The 19,528-nt window shown below is 46.8% G+C and overlaps 1 long non-coding RNA gene across 1 annotated transcript; it reads right to left on the reverse strand.

Moving 5' to 3' along the window:
• Nucleotides 1-7,978: 7,978 nt before the first annotated feature.
• On the reverse strand, nt 7,979-16,836 carry LOC129532174 (uncharacterized). The gene is made up of 3 exons (XR_008677821.1): nt 16,672-16,836; nt 14,023-14,186; nt 7,979-8,628 (listed from the first exon to the last, which is right to left on the reverse strand). It is a non-coding gene; the product is annotated as an uncharacterized lncRNA (long non-coding RNA).
• Between the last annotated feature and the right edge of the window lie 2,692 nt (nt 16,837-19,528).

Below are 19,528 nucleotides of genomic sequence, written 5' to 3' on the forward strand. Positions count from 1 at the left end.
CATTGAGATTCATAGTTTGATGAGTTTATAGCTTTAATCAAAATTTCAAAATCTCTGGCTATTATATGTTCAAATATGTTTTTCATTCTCTTCTCCCCTCTTGGAAACTTCAGTTACACTTATATTAGACTACTTGAAGTTGTCCCACAAATCACTGATGTTCTTTTCAAAAAAAAAATTTTTTTTTTTTTTTCAGACAGGGTCTCACTCTGTTATCCAGGCTGGAGTGCAGTGGCGTGATCTCAGCTCACTGCAGACTCTGCCTCCCACATTCAAGCAATTCTTCCACCTCAACCACCCAAGTAGCTGGGAGTACAGGCGCGTGCCATCATGCCTGGCTAATTGTTGTATTTTTAGTAGAGACGGGGTTTCACCATGATGGCCAGGTTGGTCTCAAACTTCTGACCTCAAGTGATCCATCTGCCTCGGCCTCCCAAAGTGCTGGAATTACAGGCATGAGCCACTGCACCCGGCCGCTCTTTTCAGTTTTTTATTCTTTTTTCTCTGTGTTTCATTTTACGTAATTTCTATTGCTATGTCTTCAAGTTTACTAATCCTTTTTTTCTGCAATGTCTGCTCTGTTGCCAGTTCTATCCACTGTATTGTTTATCTCAGACATTGCAATTTCATTTCTAGGAGCTCAGTTTAGGTCTCTTTATATCTTCCATATCTCTACTTAGCTTTTCAAACATATTGAAAACAGTTATAGTAACTGTTTTGGGGGAGGTGGTGAGGGTGGTTTTTTTTTTCTTTTTTTTTTTTTCAGATAGAGTCTCACTCCGTTGGCCTGGCTGGAGCGCAGTAGCACAATGAGGGCTCACTACAGCCTCCACCTCCCAGGCCCAAGTGATCCCCTCACTTCAGCCTCCTGAGTAGCTGGGGACCACAGGCACACACCAGCATGCCTGGCTAATTTTTCTATTTTTTGTAGAGATGGGGTTTTGCCATGTTGTTCAGGCTGGGATCAACCTCCTGGGCTTAAGCTATCTGCCCACCTCAGCCTCCCAAAATATATAATAACTGTTTCAATGTCTTTGACTGCTAATTCTAACATCTGTGTCAGTTTTAGGTTGATTTCAATTGATTAAGATGTCCCTTCATTACGAGTTGCATTTTTCTGCTGCTTTGAATGTCTAGTAATCTTTGGTTGACTGCTAGACAATGTTAACTTTGCCTTGTTGGGTGCTGGATTTTTAGTATTCCTGTAAAGATTCTTGGGATGTATTCTGAGATGTAGTTTAGTTACTTGGGAACAGTTTGAATCTTTAAGGTCTTGCTTTTATGAGTTTTAGATGGAGTCCTGTCTAATTTAAAAGCTAATTGTTCCCCACTACTGAGGCAAGTCCCTCCTGAGTGTACCCAATGAGCTGTGAATTATGTTTTCCCACCTGCCGAATAGGTGCATACATGATTCCTGACTTTGCATGCATGCTGTGCACTGTTAGCTCAAACTCTTTTCTACCCTCGGATAGTTTCCTCACTATCATTCATTTCTCTGGTTCATACTCCAGGAGGACCCTCTGCAGATCTCTGGGGTTCTGTTTCTGTGCAGCTCTCATCTCTCTGACACTCTGTCCTGTGAACTCTAGGGGTCTTAACCTCCCTGTACCCTCAGCCCCATCTCAACTCAGGGAGTCCCAGGGTCTCTCTAGGTCTCCTCTCTGCATCATGGCCTGGAAACTTGTAAGCTGGGGCAGTTGTAGGACTTTATTTGTTTCCCATTTCTCAGAGATCACTAAACTGTATTGCTTGATATTCATTGTCTTTAAAACTGTTGTTTCAAATACTGCCTTTTTAGGTAATTTGGTAAGTCTGGGCCCTGTTACTTTGCCTGGTCAGAAACAGAAGAAACTCCACATCTTCTTCTTGAGCAGAAGAATGGTGTGATAAATACGATCTTTGAAAAATTTCAGCTGGTGACTCTGTGTAGGATACCCAAAAAAAGGAACATAGAATAGAAAGGGAGAGAGGGGAACCGTCAGGATCATAAACTGTTGATGTTTTAAAGTCATTCTGCTCCCTCTGGGGTCCTCCCACCTATGCTTCTGAGGAGTCATGGCACACTTACTAAAAGCAAGTGGTTTCTGTGGTTTCTGTCTGCTCTGACTCTGGGCCCCTCACTTAGGTAAAACTCACCATGTATGACGAGGCCATACCCCAAAGAAGGACCCTATTGGTGAACGAAGGCTTAGTCCCTTCTGCCACCTCCCTACTCAGCATAGTCCTGCACCCACATCTTGGACCATATTCATCCTTTGTGGTGAGCACCACTGTCGCCTCCACCAGGGAGCCCTCTGTGACCTACAGCTGCATGAGGAGCCCCTCCTCTCTGCCCCCACAGTTCCTGTGTCTCACTTGATCATGGCACTTATCACATATTATTGTATGATCATTATCTGTGAGCACGTCTGCATCACCAACCAGACACAGAACACTATGATAATGGTAACAGGGCTTCATGGCCTCCACCCCTAGCATGTAGCCAGCCCAGAAAAGGCAGCAGGAAGGATTTACTGGATGGCTTCGTAAAAGAATGGGTGAAGAAATCAACAAGGGAGCTTGGCCTCTGGGTCTCCTTGAAAACTCTTTTGCTCCACCCTCTGGCTCCATCAACTCCCGTGGCTCAGGGTAACTTACCTGACTGATCTAACCAAGCCCCTGGGACCTGATCCAGCCCCTAAGGTGGAAGGGAAAACCAAACAATCCCTAATTTCAGGAAGGTGACTGAGTCCTAGCTGACTTTCTCCCTGATAAGATCCTCCTGGAAAAGTTGAGGCAGAAATATCCTGGCTGTCGATTCTCTTCTTTCCCCTCCCCTTCCAAGCCTGAAGGTTCAATAATGATAGAAAAAAGGACATATGATTTGTTCCCATCTGAAACAACAAGAGAGGAATAACTTCTGTGGCCACAGGCTTGTGTCTTCCCAGCCATGTGTTTTGTGGCCACTGTCTCATTCTGTCCCAGCACCCCAACAAGCAGGTAAGAATAAGAAAACCACAGCTCACAGCAGTCAAGTCACTTGCCAAGGGGCACATGGAAGTTCAGGAAGGGATGTCACTAGAACCCTCCAATCTGCAGCTCCAGGCTCCCGGCCTGTGGGCCATGGACCTGGGGGTGTAGCAGTGTAGGATGCATACCCAGGCTCTCCTTGTGGCAGGGGAACTGAGACTAATTGCAATTGGCCTATGAATCCATATTTGCTCCAGCAATTGTCTCTACTCTGAATAAATAACATCACACACATCTACTTGTTGCCATCTTTTTCCAACCAAAGTAGTTGAATGCTACTTAAGTACAAATACATTTAAAAGTATAATTACATACACGCTTTTTAAATTTCATTATAGATTCTATCAAATCACGTGTACAAAGAGCCCAGCTGCTGTCATGGCTCTTGACATTTTGTTGATGTTCTTAATGGGGATTTACCTACTTAAATTTGGAATCTTCTGAGCTCCAGACCTGAGTGGTGCTCTGGGATTCGAGGTCTGGTTTTATTTAATCATGTCTGCAGCAGGAGTACGGGAAGTAAGAGGGAGTGCAGCCACTCCTGGGTTTGCCCTCTAGAATGGGGGCAGAGTGAGACACAAGGGCATGGGGTGGGTAAGAAGTGGGGAGCTGCCATCCCTTCCCTGGGGCTCAGACTGACTCTATCCAGGCACTGTCCCCTCTCCACCCCTAGGTTGTTCAGCTGCATCCTCAGCCCTGTCCATTCATGCATCAGGAAAACCACAGACTTGAATCTCTTCCATTTTCTGGTGGTTTGGGTGCCTTGGCTAAGGGCCTATTCTCCCAGCTTTCTCCGTTTCACCAGGCTGTCATCGAACACCTGGGAAGTTGTCAGGATGCATCACACTTGATACTCTGACTCTTCCTGCAGAAATTCCTGACCCTGTGTCCAGGAGGTGAAGGGTTAAGAATGGATCAAGTCCAGGCCTGAAGAGACCATTCATAGACTGTCCCAGGAACCACATGGAGTCCTGTTGCCACTCCCTTCCTGATCTGGACCCTCTGGGGCACCAGGATCTACACTTAGGCCATAGGATATGGGGGAAGGGTTTGGGGTTCTGATAGAATCCTCACTGTGCTGAGGGGGATGTATCCCTCAACCTCGCTGAACCTGTTTTTTTCATCTGTAAAATGGGGATAACAACATATCTACTTTAATGGCTCATGGTAAGGACTGAAGAAAAGCATGTCAAGTGCCTGGCTCTACGTCTGCCGTGTGACTGCCTCTTATCTGATGTCTGTTCGCTGTGTCTTCCTTTGCAGAATGTATCCTGAACTTGTGTTGATGTACTGGGTCCACTCAGCCAATTGTCTGCTAGTGAAGGGAGGGACACGAAAGGGGAGCAGGGAGATAGAGGTGGCTGCAGAGTGGGAAATGAGGATGACTGTGATTGTGTATGCAAGTGTGCATGCATGCACATTACATGTGTGCACAGAGGAACCAGGCCGACAGGATACGAATCAAAGGGCTCAAGAGACTTTTTGCTTCATTTAATGCCTCAGATTCCACGTTGCTACATAAGCCTCCTAGAACCTAAACACAGCCCTAGAAAAAGAAAATTATCCTAAACTAACTGTGATCCATTATGCCTTTGGTCTCCCAGTGAATTGAGTCTCAAAGTAGAAATCAATGTGAATTATAGAAAATTCAAGTTCTTTTTTTTTTTTTTGAGACGGAGTCTCGCTCTGTCACCCAGGCTGGAGTGCAGTGGCGCAAACTCCGCTCACTGCAACCTCCGCCTCCCGGGTTTAAGCGATTCTCCCACCTCAGCCTCCTGAGTAGCGGGGATTACAGGCATGCACCACCATGCCCGGCTAATTTTTGTATTTTTAGTAGAGATGAGGTTTCGCCATGTTGGCCAGGCTGGTCACGAACTCCTGAACTCAGGTGATTCACCCACCTCGGCCTCCCAAAGTGTTGGGATTACAGGCATGAGCCACCACGTCCGGCCAACCTGAAGCTCTATTTTTTACAAATCTGGGATTGAGGATATGAACTTCATGCCTGTCCCATTTTCTTACTCAGCTATGGGCTGTATCTTGCACTTGACCCTAAGTTCTCTAAGTGTGGCAAAGTTGTTCCCTTTATAAGCACTGTACTTCCACCACAAGCAGCATGTCTGACACATACTATGCACTCAGTAAATATTTTCGGGGGTGGCTACACAAGATGGATGAGCAGCAGTGAGTTCCCCTGACTCACCCACTATAAGCCCACCACCCCAAAAATGGTCTCCTGTCCCTTGGCACAAGTATTCCTTCCTTCAGCACATGAGACAGACATGCCCTAACCCCCACCCGACCCGCTTTCTGGGAAGCCGACACAGGGGCTTGGCCCCAGCCATGGTGCCTGAGGCCTCTGAGAGGCAGGTAATGGCTTGGGCTAAGCTGGTCTCTTTGTTCCCAGCATCAAGGCAGGCTGAGCAGATGCTTGGCAGTTACCACCGCCAGACTGGGCCTGCCAGAACAGGGGGTGAGGCCCAGCCAGGGAATGTGTCAGGAGAGATTCCAGGGCCGGGGGAACACAAAGAGGGCACTCTCAGGGCTCCTGGGAGCCTGCCCGGCCTCCAGGTCTGCCAGTGTCAGGCTGTGCTGCCCATTGAGGCAAGAGCTCCTACCAAGGGCAGGGAAGTGACAGAAGGAGGCTAAGTTGGCCCCAGTGCAGCCCCAGAAATGAGCAAAGAGGTCATAAAAGCAGACAGCACTTATACAAGGCTGGGTGGTGGAGCGGCGAGTGTGAAACTTGAGGCAAATGTCTTCAGCTCTCTGAGACTCCATCTCTTTGATGCCAAAACCGTGTTGCAAACCACGTTCCTACATTGCCAGCAGGCTCTTTATTAGTCTTAGCCAATAGGGGATGCTAACAGGAAGCTCAGTGCTGGGCCTGGAAGACGGGGTTTGGTCCTGCCAGTCTCCTTTCAGCTCAGGTGATTGTAGCCCTAGCCACACTCCTTCCCCTTGGCAGCAGCAGGTCCCTCCCGTAGCAGCAGCTGAATCTAGTCTGCAGTTTCCCAACCTTCACAGAACCAGCCTCATGGTGCTGCATGTCAGAGACACCAGCCCCAGAGCAGAGGAGCAGGAGTGTCTCCTTCTCCTACCCCCAGAGGTCTGAGTTTTGGCTCGAAGGGGGCTTCTCCTCCAAGCTCTTAAATTCTAACAGTTCTAATCTCTTCCCTAGTCCCCCAGCCTTGGGGGGTGGGAGCTGCTTCTAGCAGTTATTACCTCCACAACAACTCAGTTTTCTTTTCCTTTTTTTTTTTTTTTCTTTTTTTGAGATGAAGTCTCGCTCTTGTCGCCCCAGGCTGGAGTGCGATGGCACGACCTTGGCTCACTGCAACTTCCGCCTCCCAGGTACAAGTGATTCTCCTGCCTCAGCCTCCTGAGCAGCTGGGATTACAGGCATGTGCCACCACGCCTGGCTAATTTTTGTATTTTTAGTAGAGACGGGGTTTCACCACATTGGCCAGGCTGGTCTCGAACTCCTGACCTCAGGTGATCCGCCCGCCTCGGCCTCCCGGAGTGCTGGGATTACAGGCGTGAGCCACTGCACCCGGCCAATAACTCAGTTTTCTTTTTGCCTTTTCAGTTACCTAATTACCAACTTTATGCCTGGCTAATGCTATTTATATTAATGCTCTTTGTAAAAATAATGGGTGTGTTTTCTGTCTCCTGACTGGGTCCTGTCTGATCTTTCAGGCTAACAACATGTGCTTCTTACTGTTTTCTGAGGTTGAAATTGTATGGTACCTGGCACGTCCAAAGCCTTCAATTTGTGTTCATCCTTTGCCTTCCCTCTGGATACCCTTAGACTCCTATGGTACCAGCTTTTCCAAAAATCTCACATTTTTCCTACTGAGATGTTTAAGAGCACACATTTAGAGACAAAGCTGTGTTTGAATCCCAGTTTGGCTACTTACTAGCTGTACAGCCTTGCACAACTTGCTTCACCTCTTGAAGCCTCATCTATCAAGTGGAAATAATAACAGCACCTACCTCCCAGGGTTGCTGCAAGGATTACACGAGGTAATATAGACAGACAGCATCTAGCAGCACTCAGAAAATTATAGCTATTAACTCTTATTTGCTTATTATTTCATGGGTACATCAGTGAAATCTTATAAAGTAAATCATGACTTATTTGAGAGTAAAGTTGTCACTCTTGCCTCAGAAGAAGGAAAAGGAAAAAAAAAGAAAGTGGCTGGGAGCAATGGCTCACGCCTGTAATCCCAGCACTTTGGGAGGCCGAGGTGGGTGGATCACCTGAGGTCAGGAGTTCGAGACCAGCCTGGCCAATGTGGTGAAACCCCATCTCTACTAAAAAATATGAAAATTAGCCAGGTATGGTAGCATTTGCCTGTAGTCCCAGCTACTCGAGAGGCTGAGGCAGGATAATCTCTGGAATCCGGGAGGCAGAGGTTGTACTGAGCCAAGATCGTGCCACTACACTCCAGCCTGGTCAACAGAGCCAGACTCCATCTCAAAAAAAAAAAAAAAGAAAAGGAAAGAAAGTAAAGTCTGTCATTTAGTTTTCTATAATCCCATGACCAACTTTAAGCCTCAACACCACCTAGTACAATGCTAGGCATCTCTTTCAAGCTTAATAACATTACTGGCTGCAAGGTGGGGAAAGTCCAAAGCTTGTCTTAGAGCTGCAGAGATTTTAGAGGTGATTAGTCTAACCCCACTGCTGTTGTGTCATCCTTAGGGTGTACCCATCAAGCATATGTACAGCCTCTAAGTGGAAGAAAAGGTTCTTCTTCAAGTCCAATGAATATGTGTCCCCCAGTGGTGTCCACCCATGGTTGAGGCTCTACTCTTCAGGGCCACACAGGCAAGGCTATTTGCTTTTCTCATTATCAAATATTTGAAGGTGATGGTCATTGTCACGCGTGTCCATGTGAAGAGACCACCAAACAGGCTCTGTGTGAGCAACAAGACTGTTTATTTCACCTGGGTGCAGGTGGGCTGAGTCAGAAAAGAGAGTCAGCAAAATGTGGTGGGATTATCATTAGTTCTTATAGGTTTGGGATAGGCTTACAAAATACATTCTTAAGGGCAGGGGAGAATATTACAATGTGCCTTCTTAAGGGTGGGGGAGACTATTGTATCAGTTAGGGTGGGGCGGGAACAAATCACAATGGTGGAATGTCATCAGTTAAGGCTATTTTTACTTCTTTTGTGGATCTTCAGTTGCTTAGGGCCATCTGGATGTATACATGCAGGTCACAGGGGATATGATGGCTTAGCTTGGGCTCAGAGGCCTGACAATCATATTGCCCCCTGAGATGTTCCAGTAGTTCCCTAGTAGTTTCTTACTAAAGCAGCAAGATTTCAAAAGGCCTCGACTTCCTAAACACACTTCACAAATGAGTGTCTGTTAAAATCATGGTGCTCAGAGCAGAATGCAGAGCTGTGCAGCACCCAAGGGCTGATGAGAGAAGAGTGGGTAGGATCATCACCTGCCGTGGTTTAAATGCGCTGCTGTCTTTGATGTGGGCTGAAATGACAGTCTTGTGACCACTTTATACGGCAGCCATGCCCCCATTCCTTTTGTGATAGTCAATTAAACCTCTGTATCAGTCCAAGTTCTGACTTGTGAGCAGTAGAAAATATCTCTAGCTGAATTATGGAAAAAAAAAAAGTAAATGTACATTGGATTTCTGGTAAGATGATGGTGGAGTTTTAAATATTCTCAGATTATCCCATACGAACAAACAGAGTAACTAAGATAGCAAAACTAAAGACCGATGGACAACATCTACCACAAAACTAGGTAATACGGTTTCCCCAAGACTCTCCTAAAAGTGGGTGGGAACAAACCATTGGCAGCTAAAGGACCGCGTGGTCCTACGTCTGTGCAGTCAGAAGGTGCCTGGGTTTCTGATGACTGCAAGTGAAGTGGCTATAGTGTCCGGGGTATATACCCTGGGGTTCGTTGTCTCCTGGCAGGAAAATTTAGGACACAGACACAAGAGGAGTTTAGGAGTGGAGGTTTAATAGGCAGAAGAGAAAAGAAAGAAAAACAACCCTCTCTCTAGAGAGAGAGGGGTCTTCTGAGAAGAAAAGACCGGCTGATTATGGATGCCCGGATTTTATAGCCCAGCTTGAGGAGGCAGTGTCCGATTTATGTAGGACTCACAGATTCGTTTGATCAGGTATGATGTTTATATAGCGCTGGAAGGCTAGTCACCCACCCTGATCTTATTAGGCAAATGATCATGCCAGCATTTGCCTAATAAGCAATTGGCCAGCGAAATGTTGTCTCTTCTTGGCCAGCGCCATGTTGTCTGCTTCTTACTGTACAAGTGGCTGGCAGAGAAGGGAAGATGGAGCCGCCATCTTGAACATGTCTAGTGCGGAGTTCCTGCCAGCATTCACCCGTGCAAACTCCCAGCTTGCTTGTCTATGTCTGCGGCTCGACTTTGCAGGCTGCCCTTTGTTAGAAAATGATTTGGGCTGCTTTTCATTAAAGAGAAAAGCCTTACCGAGGACTCTCATGCCTTTCTATCTGCCTAAGTGATTGCTTCTTAACTCCTACATCACAAGGATAGAACAACCCCAAAGTCACCAGTATGAACCAACTGGAATGCACCGTGGGCCAATCTGAGAAGAACAATAAAAACTGGGAAGGTTTTAAAAGATCCAGTACGTGGGTGAATGCAATGGGGCCATGATATGGTGGATCTGATGGTGCTGGAGTAGCGTGGGCCTTATAACCCCATGAAATGAACAAATCAAATCTCTTTCCCCAGACAAAGATCCACATTGAGAAGAAACAGATGGGAACAGAATCCGAACTGAGTAGGACAGGGACAATAGAAGCAATGAGAAAAGAAAGTTTGGATTAAAGTAGAGGAGGGGCGCAAAGTAGGCAGAGCTCAGAAAATATGAGGCCACATTTTAAATTACTTTGTGAAGCCGGGCGCAGTGGCTCACGCCTGTAATCACAAAACTTTGGGAGGCTGAGGCAGGTGGATCACCTGAGGTCAGGAGTTGAAGACCAGCCTGATCAACATGGTGAAACCCCGTCCTGAACACTTGAACCCGGAAAGTGGAGGTTGCAGTGAGCCAAAATTGCGTCACTGCACTCCAGCCTGGGCTAGAGAGCGAGACTCAGTCTCAAAAATAAATAAGTAAGTAAATAAATAAATGTGTTAGAAAAACCTAAGAGGGAGCTTTGGCAGGAAGCCTAAAAAGCTATCCTAGCACGCCTTCCCATCCTAAAAACAAAGAAAATTCATTGCATATGCAAAGTGAGCAACAGAAAATAATCACAGTCAAATGCCATAGGAAGTTTATCCTGAGGAAATAAAAGAATAGGGAGTACTATAGGAATATATAAGAATAAAACAGTAGGCTGGGCACGGTGGCTCACACCTGTAATCCCAGCACTTTAGGAGGCAGAAGTGAGCAGGTCACTTGAGGTCAGGAGTTTGAGGCCAGCCTGGACAACATGGTGAAACCCACTCTCTACTTAAAATACAAAAATTAGCCCAGCGTGGTGGCACATGCCTGTAATCCCAGCTACTCGGGAGGCTGAGACAGGAGAATCACTTGAACCCAGGAGGCAGAGGTTGCAGTGAGCTGAGATCGCACCGCTGCACTGCATCCTGGGCAACAGAGGGAGACTCCATCTCAAAAAATAAAATAAAATAAGAAGGACAATAAATGTACCCAACATTGAAATACACAAGGCAACGAAACACATATGAAAGACATGTATGAAAGACATAAAAATTATCTAATTTTAAAAACAAGTAAAATATATTATGAAAATGACAAAAATTATTAAAGAACAATGTAAATTAAAATTTTAAAACCTTATAAATGAGGTGATTGGCGAATAGGAAGATTTGAGATGGGCAGAACTCAGGATATAATTAGAAAAAAGAGACTTTTTTAAAAATGAAGATTACATTAGAAGAAAACAAGAAAGAACAAGTACAGTGATGCCTTAAGATAAATAGAATGTAGAGAGGAAAATGTTTTTAAATATTTTAAAAGAGATACAAAGGATTCAAAGAAAGCAACTGATTGGCAATGAAGATTTAACATATGTAATAAGAGGCTTTCAAGAAGAACATGGGGAATGGAAGACAGCAAACACTAAAATCTGTAATTCAAGAAAACGTTCCTGAAATAAAATATTTTATAACTACATAGTGAAACAGCGTTATCACATACCTAGGAAAAATAAAATATATGGCCAATATCAAGATATATTCTAGTAAAATTATTGGACTTTATGAAAAAATTATTTTAGGCATCTCCACTAAAAGTTCAAATTGCTTAACTTGTCTACAGAGACATAAAGTAGAATAGTGGTTACCAGGGACTGGGAGTGGGAAATGGGGAGTGACCACTCAATGGGTACAGAGTTTTTTCTTGTAGTATGATGAAAATGTTCTTGAACATGATGATGGTCGTACATCACTGTGAATGTATTAAATACCACTGAATTGTACACTTTACATAATTAAAATGATGAATTTTGTGTTGTGTATATTTTGCCATAAAAAAGCAAGACCCAACTATAGCCTGTTGACCAGAATTGCACTCTAAATATAAAGACACAAATAAGTCAGAAGCAAAAGGATGAAAGAAGATATACCATGCTAACACAATCAGAAGAATACTAGAATGCTCTATGAATATCAGAAAAAAATGGATTTCAAAGCAAATCATATTACTAGGGATGAAGAAGACCATTATTTAAATGATAAAGGGCCCACTACTTCCAGATTACATTATCATTTTAAATATGCACCTAATAACAGAGCTTGAAAAAAAATAAATGAAAAACTGGTAGAACTTAAAGAATAGACAGATTCACAATTATCATTAGATATTTCAATATCTCTCTCTCAATAATTAATAGAACAAGTAGACAGGAAATCAGTAACTATACAGTGACTTGAACAACACTAGCAACTACACTAATTGAACATTCCACCCAACAACGGCAACAAGAAAATATAATTTTTTCAAGTGCCCAAGAATCATTTACCAAAACAGACAATATTGTAATCCATAAAAGAAGTATCAATACATTTAAAAGTTTTCAAATCACACAAGGTATGTTTTCTGATCATAATGATATTAAATTAGGAATCTGTAATAGAAAATTTTCTGGAAAATACTCAAACATTTGGAAACCAAGCAACACACTTCTAAATAACTCATGGGAAAGGGAGAGACCACAAATCAAATTAGGAAGTATTTTTAACTGAATGAAAGCATAGAGTATTAAAATTTGTGGGATGCGGCTAAAGTAAATAAAGTATATTCCCTTCACCTTGCCCACAGGGAGACTGAGTGATTTTATCACACATGCTAGTGAAGTTCAGCTATGCTTTGTCTTTTGTGTTTCTTTGCTTGCCAAAATACTTAAAGCCTCACCTGAGAAAGACAAGCTCGCAGAGGAAATTAAGAAGGAATGTCAGAGAATTCCTTCTTAGCTATTTCTCTTTTCTCTTCATCTAGGTATAAACCTGGACATCAGAAGAGAAAAATTACCAGAACAAAGGCAAGGCCATAAATCAGGGGTGAACAAGTAGAACAAATAAGTGGATGAATAAGAGAATGAATGAACAATGAGTCTGGGCTGGGCTATGATCCCAACACTTTGGGAGGCCAAGGACGGAGGATTGCTTGAGGCCAGGAGTTTGAGACTAGCCTGGGCAACACAGCAAAAGTGGCTCTACATAAATCTTAAAAAATAAAAGAAAAGAAAAAAGGGGGAAAAAATTAGTCTGAACACTGCAAAGTTGCCCCTAGGCCAGGTACATGGTGATGTTGGCTGTATCCTGGCGTAGTGACAATTTCTGTTGCTGTAGACATCCCAGGAAATTTTCTCCTCCTCTGCTCTTCAGGAAGTTTGGCCACTCCACGACACATGGGGACATTTCCAATGTCAAAAATTATAACCAACCATAAAACCTTTTTTAATCCAAGCAACAACCATCTCTGTTGTCTAAACATGCCGAGAGGGAAAACGACTTTGCCCAGGGACCATGGCTGTAAAACCCAGGGCCACACCCAGCTCTACCCAGTTCTGTTGCCTGCCCCAGCTCCCATGAAGTCCTTCAGCCTCCCCTGAACTAAGGCTTTGCAAGAGTGACTCAGATTCCCATCACTTGCCTCAAACCATCAGTGCTGAAAGATTGAAGTCCTCACCCTTGAACCCAACTGTGCCAAACTGCAAGAAATTATTTACCTACCCACTGCTGGGGAAATCCAAAAACAGCAAGTTTCCTCACCTGCCATGTGCCATGTGCCGATGCTTTCTTTTTGCCCCAAACAAATGGGTGGAAGTCCAAACATAAGGAACAGCCATCTTCTGAATTAAGTAACTCAAGCTCCAAAGGGGTGTCCACCGCTGCAGCTCCATCTGACCCCTACACTGCCTCTGGTCACACCTTACACTCTGCAAGGCCTCCTACCTGTCTCTGAGTGTCCCCAGGATGCACAAGGCTTAACAATCCTGGACTCTGGCAGGCACCTGTTCCCCAACTCTGCCTCGTTTCTTAAAGATTTATTTCATATCTTCTTTACTTTTGTGGGTGTTTGAACATGTGCAGTTAAAAGTGTGGTTTTTTAAAATTTCAGTCTAAGCACCTCCTCTTCCAGGAAGGCTTCCTGGACTTTCCTGGCAAATTCAGGTATTTCCTCCTCTGGGTTTCCTGAACAAGGAGTTTGTCTCTATCAAGGTGGCACAAAGCAGTGGTTAAGGCAATGGATTTGGGGGTCAGACACATCTGGGTTCAAACCTTGGCTCCACTATTTACTTGCTATTTGAACTTGGGCAGGCCCCTAAGCCTCAAATTCTACTTTTATACAATCAGGTTGATAATAACACCTACCTTCGAAGAGCTTTGTGACAATTCAATGAGAGAAGACATTTAGAGCACTTGTATGATACCTGGCTTAAGGGATAGGCTGAACAACAGAGTATATGCATTCCTAAATAATTATTTAAACACAGATGACTCTGTAATGACAGTAAATACCTACCTGTCTCCCCATTGTACCACGGGCTCAGTTTTATCCCCAACTCCTGCCAGAGGCTGGGAACATACAAGGGAACTGAATTTCTACAGAATCTTCCTCCTCCAACAAGCTATCCCATCAGCAAACATCCTTTTTGGAAAGTCCAGGCAGCATGAAACCTACTGAACCTGCAGAATTAGAATCTAATTAGTAAATATGTATTAAGTAACTGTATTAAGTAACTACAATGTACTAGGTGCTGTGAGGGTACAAAGATGAAAATACAAAGTCTTGTTCCTCAAAGAGCTCGTGTTTTGTTTCAGGAGAGGCAATATAAGCCTTTGGAAACTTCCGTCAACAACTAAGACTTAAATAGCAAAGATGGCGAAGTGGAAATCTAACAATAAGAAAAATAGAATTAATTACCAGGCACCCTGCCTCTGCCCACCACAGGCCCTCAGACCCCCATCCTGGAGCCTCACCCCTGCCCCCATTCCAGTCCGCATTCCCAGACCAGTCCCAGCATGAGAGCTGGTTTATGAGCAGCCTAAATTCTGTTCACTCCTCCCCACCAACCCCACCACCATCACAATACTCATGTCTACTTTCTTAAGTCAAGATCCTAGGAAGTAGGTGCCCATTTTATAGATGAGAAAACCAAGGCTCATGGAGAGTAAATAACTACTCAGAGCCCCAGTTTAGTAAATGATAGAACCTGGATCCTATCGCAGGTGTGTTTGGCAGCCGAGTCCAAGCATCCCTCTCCGGATGGCCTGCATCAGGAGGCACTTACTGGGTGATACACCACAGTGTAAGTCAGCATTTCTGCCCCCAGGGGGTGAAGTCCAGTGGGGAAGATTATTTGCTCACCTGGAACAGCTGGTGTTATGCAAAGGCAAATGTGCATGTTGGGTGTGCAAGCAACAGAAACCCAACGCTGGTGACTGAGGAGCTGAGAATTGACAGGAAGGTGCGAGAACAGGCTTAGGAAGTGGGCAGCCACCAAGGGAGGCCCAGAGGCAAAAGCTTGGCCACAGTCACACCTGGAGGCCTGTAGGGAAGGCCCACCAGAAGCTCATGCTCCCGCCATAGAGGGACACCAGGGCCACTGCTGCCACCTGTGGACACTGCTGCCACCTGTGGACACTGCCACAGGAAATGGCATCTCATTCTCCCTCCACTTGATGTCACCCACCTAAGTCTGAGTCCTGGATGGAAGTGTCCTTTTAGCCACATCTGGGTCCATTTGCCCAGGAACAAGGTGAGAGAATGCCTGTCCCTTCAGCTTCCACAGTGGGCAGCTTATCTCCTGCCAATACTCACATCATAGGGCCTTATTCTCAAATAAGAAGGGGGCAAACATACTGGGTAGCCCCCTCTCCATCCAATAGCAAATGTCCCCTGCCATGATTAAGAGCTAAAAAGAATGGAATAGGTGACATGGGATCTAGAAGCTTGGAGGAGGGGCCACAAGGAGGACTTGAAGAACTTAAGAGAGGTCCATGGAAGAGGTGGGTGTGCTGACTTTGGCCTTTAAGCACAGAGAGGATGTGGCCCCGGCTCTGTCCATGATGCTTGGCCTGACCTGGTCAGGCACTTTGCAAGGGGTCCTCTGAGCTCGTTCAGTGCCTGGACCATGGCAGCCACATTATAATTCTCACGGCCATGGCACCGTGCTAAGACCCAGGCATGCAGCTGCAACTTTCCCAACAGTCCTGCAGGCTAACTTCTCTGACCCATAGCTGAGAGAGGTGATAGGCCTTGATGGAAAAGGCCAGTGTGTGAGCCCAGGCCTGTCCGACTGGGAAGCCCACGCTCCTTGCCCTAAGCTGGATGCCTCCCGTTACAATTAGATAAGGAGCCGTAACACTGTGTGTTTTACTCCTGCTGGCTGCTTTTCCCAGGAATCTTTGTAACCTTCAGGCCAACCCTATGAGATAGCGAGAGCTGCAGATGTTCACCCCTCTTGAGTAGTCGAGGAACCCAAGGCCAAGGTCACCCAGCTTTCAGGGACTGGAGTCCACATAGGCCTGGTGCCTGCCCTTCGCCCGGATCCAGCCAGGCAGCTGTCTTCAACTCATGACCCTGCAGTGGGAGGTTGTGGGGTGGAGCAATTTGAGGAACAGATCCCATTAAGCTGTGTCCATCCACATGATGTAAACCCACACCTAGCCATCCCTTGGAACACAGTGGCCAAAAGTGCAGAGGGAACATTTGTCTAGGAGAACAATGGGTATTGATTCCTCTGGCAGCTGCAGCTGGCAGGCTCTGCAGGCGGTTTGGTCTGGGGTTTGGGGTGGTGTTTATTTGGATGCCGTAGCCTGGTTACTCATCATTCTTGCTCTCTCTGGGCCCCTGGGCTGTCTGAGGACTCAGTGGGAACAGCTCAACAGCCCAGGGCATGTGCTGTGTCACTGTCCCCTGCTCCTCCTGAGAGTGACTGGCACTATGTCCTGGCTTGGGCTGGGCTATCCTGGGATGGGGGCCTGGACACTCTGGGCTTGGACTGGCAGCCCTGCAGCCAACCTTCTTTATATGGGGCACACATGCTCCTGAGAACTTGCTAGACAGGACCGTGTCCGTGCTCCATTTCCTGGCCACCTGCACATCAGTCCAAATACTGTTTCTCCAAAACACACAGACACACACACAGGCGGACAAGCCGCTGCCTACCTCTCACCACCACAGTCACTTCAGTGGTCTGGGAGGAAGGTGACCTCGAGCAGGTCCTGGTTCAGACACCAGTGCATGGCCTGTCAGAGCTTCTCAGGCCTCAGTGCCCCCAGCTGCAAGATGCGGCTCCACAGCAAGCCCTCTGTGCCTCACCTGCATCCTGCTCCAGGCGACTCTGTCTGCAGGCAGCTCTGTGCGCATGCCCGTGGAGCACGCCCTGCCTGGGCACCACACATCACCACCAGAGAGGCAGGAGGCAGGAGCACCGGGACGAAGTCTCCTCCCACCTCCCCCAGGATGAGTTTGTGCAGCTTCTGGGAACTGGGGCCCAGGGCTCTCCACCAGTGCTATCTGCCATCAGTCCTCCTTTCTCCAGCTTCACTCTCCTGTCCATCGCTCCATCCCCCGGGGTCACATGCCCTTAAGTTTCCATACAGAAGCCAAAAGCCTCAGACTCCCTGAATTTTGGGTGAGCCCAGGTGAAGACAATGGATGTGAGAACTTCTCAGGCCTCTATTCTGTGACATATGAAGGTATGAAGGGCATTTATTTATTTATTTATTTATTTAGAGACAGAGTCTCTGTCACCCAGCCTGGTGTGCAGTGGCGTGATCTCAGCTCACTGCAACCTCCGCCTCCTGGGTTCAAGCAATTCTCCTGCCTCAGCCTCCCAAGTAGCTAGGACTCTGGGTGTGTGCCACCACACCAGACTAATTTTTGTATTTTTAGTAGAGAAGGGTTTTCACCATGTTGGCCAGGCTGGTCTCAAACTCCTGGTCTCAAGTGATCTGTCTGCCTCGGCCTCCCAAGGTGCTGGAACTACAGGGGTGAGCCACTGTGCCTGGCAATATGAAGGACATTCTTAAAAAAAAAAAAAACTGAAGTCCTGAGCCATTTTCATCTCACACCCAGCTGGCATCTCTGCCTCCTTTACTCCTTGGATAACTAACCCTTAATTCCCTCCTCTGTAAAATGAGGCTGACCCCTTGAGGAACTTCTCCAAGGATTGAATGGAGTAAGTCCATAATGTGCTCTGCACAAGGCCTGGTACCCAGAAGGTGCTCAATAATTTTAACAACCAGCACAGAGGCCTGAATGGGGTGCGGGGGGCAGTGGCTGGAATCAGAACACCTGGCAGTTTGCAGCTGTCCCTCAGAGGCGCTGGCATCCCGGCTGGCCATGGCACTGGATGGAGCCACATGCACCCAGAATCTGTCTGTCCTCCACGAGCCCCGAGATCCAGCCTTTGCAGGCTGGGTGATGTACACCCTGGGTCCTGAGCCCAGAATTGGGGCCAAGATTCCGGGAGGCACTCAAGATCAACAAGCTTCGGGTTTCCTGGTTGAGGTCCTGCACGTACAACATGTTCCCTCTTTCCAGAAGGGGCGAGGGTGCAGCCCAGAGGACCGCCCTCGAGCTTCTCTGACGCCCTGACTGCCCCCAACCCCGAGCCCTCTGCCCTCAATTTCCCCCTGAGCTGCCCCATCCCATCCACCTGAACAAACGTATGTGGCTCAGAGGCACTCATCGATGCAGCAGGTTTCACCTTAGCCTGAAGATCTGCGGCGCCTCTGCGCCACACCCAGGGCTGGCATTTCATTCTGGGTGTCACATGGCCCCCAGGGCCTTTACGACTGCAGGGCCACTGACAGCATCTTCATTCATCTCCAGCTGCTCTGGGGGCCCAGGCAGGGCGGGAATCCATAGTAGGGTGAGAGGCTGGCCACGGCCTGCTCCCCTGCCATGCACTAGCACTGTCCCTGGCCCTCTGGCTGAAGCTGCAGGTTGCCCAACACAACCCTCTAGAGCCATTGACCCATGCGGGTCCCTGAGTCAGCTATAAATTCTGCTCAGCCCACACATGCGGCTCCCCAGGATGCCCTCCCCCACCTCCCTCCTTGGCTGCCCAGGACTTCAGAGGCCACACATCTCTGGGGGACTTTGGAGTCAGAGCTGTGTCGATCACATCCTCAGGGCATGCTTGTCCTGCTGCCTGGCCTCCCACCACAATCCTAGACCCAAGCTCGCCCACCCCTACAAGTCTCCAGGATGATGGGTGCACAACACGATTTGTATCGGGCTGATCCTTTGATCAGATTCCTTCCGTGGCTCCCCAGGCTTTCAGGATGGAGTCCTCCAGCCTCTTGCCTGCCTGGCAGGCCAGGCTCACCAGCCACCTTGCCATCCCCATGCCCGCTCTGTTTCCCAAAGGCTGTCCCACACTCTCGCCATGGGCCTTGGCACATTCTGTTTCTGCTCCCTGGGATGCTCTTCTCTTCTTTGATAAATGATCACCTACTCATCTTTCAAGACTCGGCTTCAACCTTAGAAAAACTCGCATGATAAAGATGCCTCCAGGTGAGGCTGGGTGTCTTCCTCTGGGTCCTACAGAACTTGAATGCCTTTCTGTCCTGTTATACCCACAATCTGCTTGCTGTTCTGATTCCACCTAGTGATCGTGTTTTTGAAGACAGTCTCGTGTCTCTTTCATCCCCTGTGGGTTGGGCAAAGTCTCAGAACATGGTAGATTTCAAAAACTGTTTGAGATGGATGGAAGGATGGGCAGATAAATGGGTGGATGGATGGATGAATGGGTGGGTGGGTGGGTGGATGGATGGATGGATGGATGAGTGAATGGATAGATGAAGGACAGCTCTCATAAGTAGCAGAAAGGTCCTAAATTCTCTTACATCCTCCTTAAAATCTTTGAACATAATTAAATTGAATCAAAAAGTCTCGATCAGAGGGAGAGTTTTGTCCTTGGGACACTGACTTTATTTATGCAGTCAGCACTTATTGTGAGCCTCCCAGAGGCCCAAAGGAGAAAGAAAGCCAAGTAAAGGGAAGGCCCTGCCCA

The sequence above is a fragment of the Gorilla gorilla genome, chromosome 11, assembly GCF_029281585.2.
Source record: "Gorilla gorilla gorilla isolate KB3781 chromosome 11, NHGRI_mGorGor1-v2.1_pri, whole genome shotgun sequence".
Classification (NCBI taxonomy): domain Eukaryota; kingdom Metazoa; phylum Chordata; class Mammalia; order Primates; family Hominidae; genus Gorilla; species Gorilla gorilla.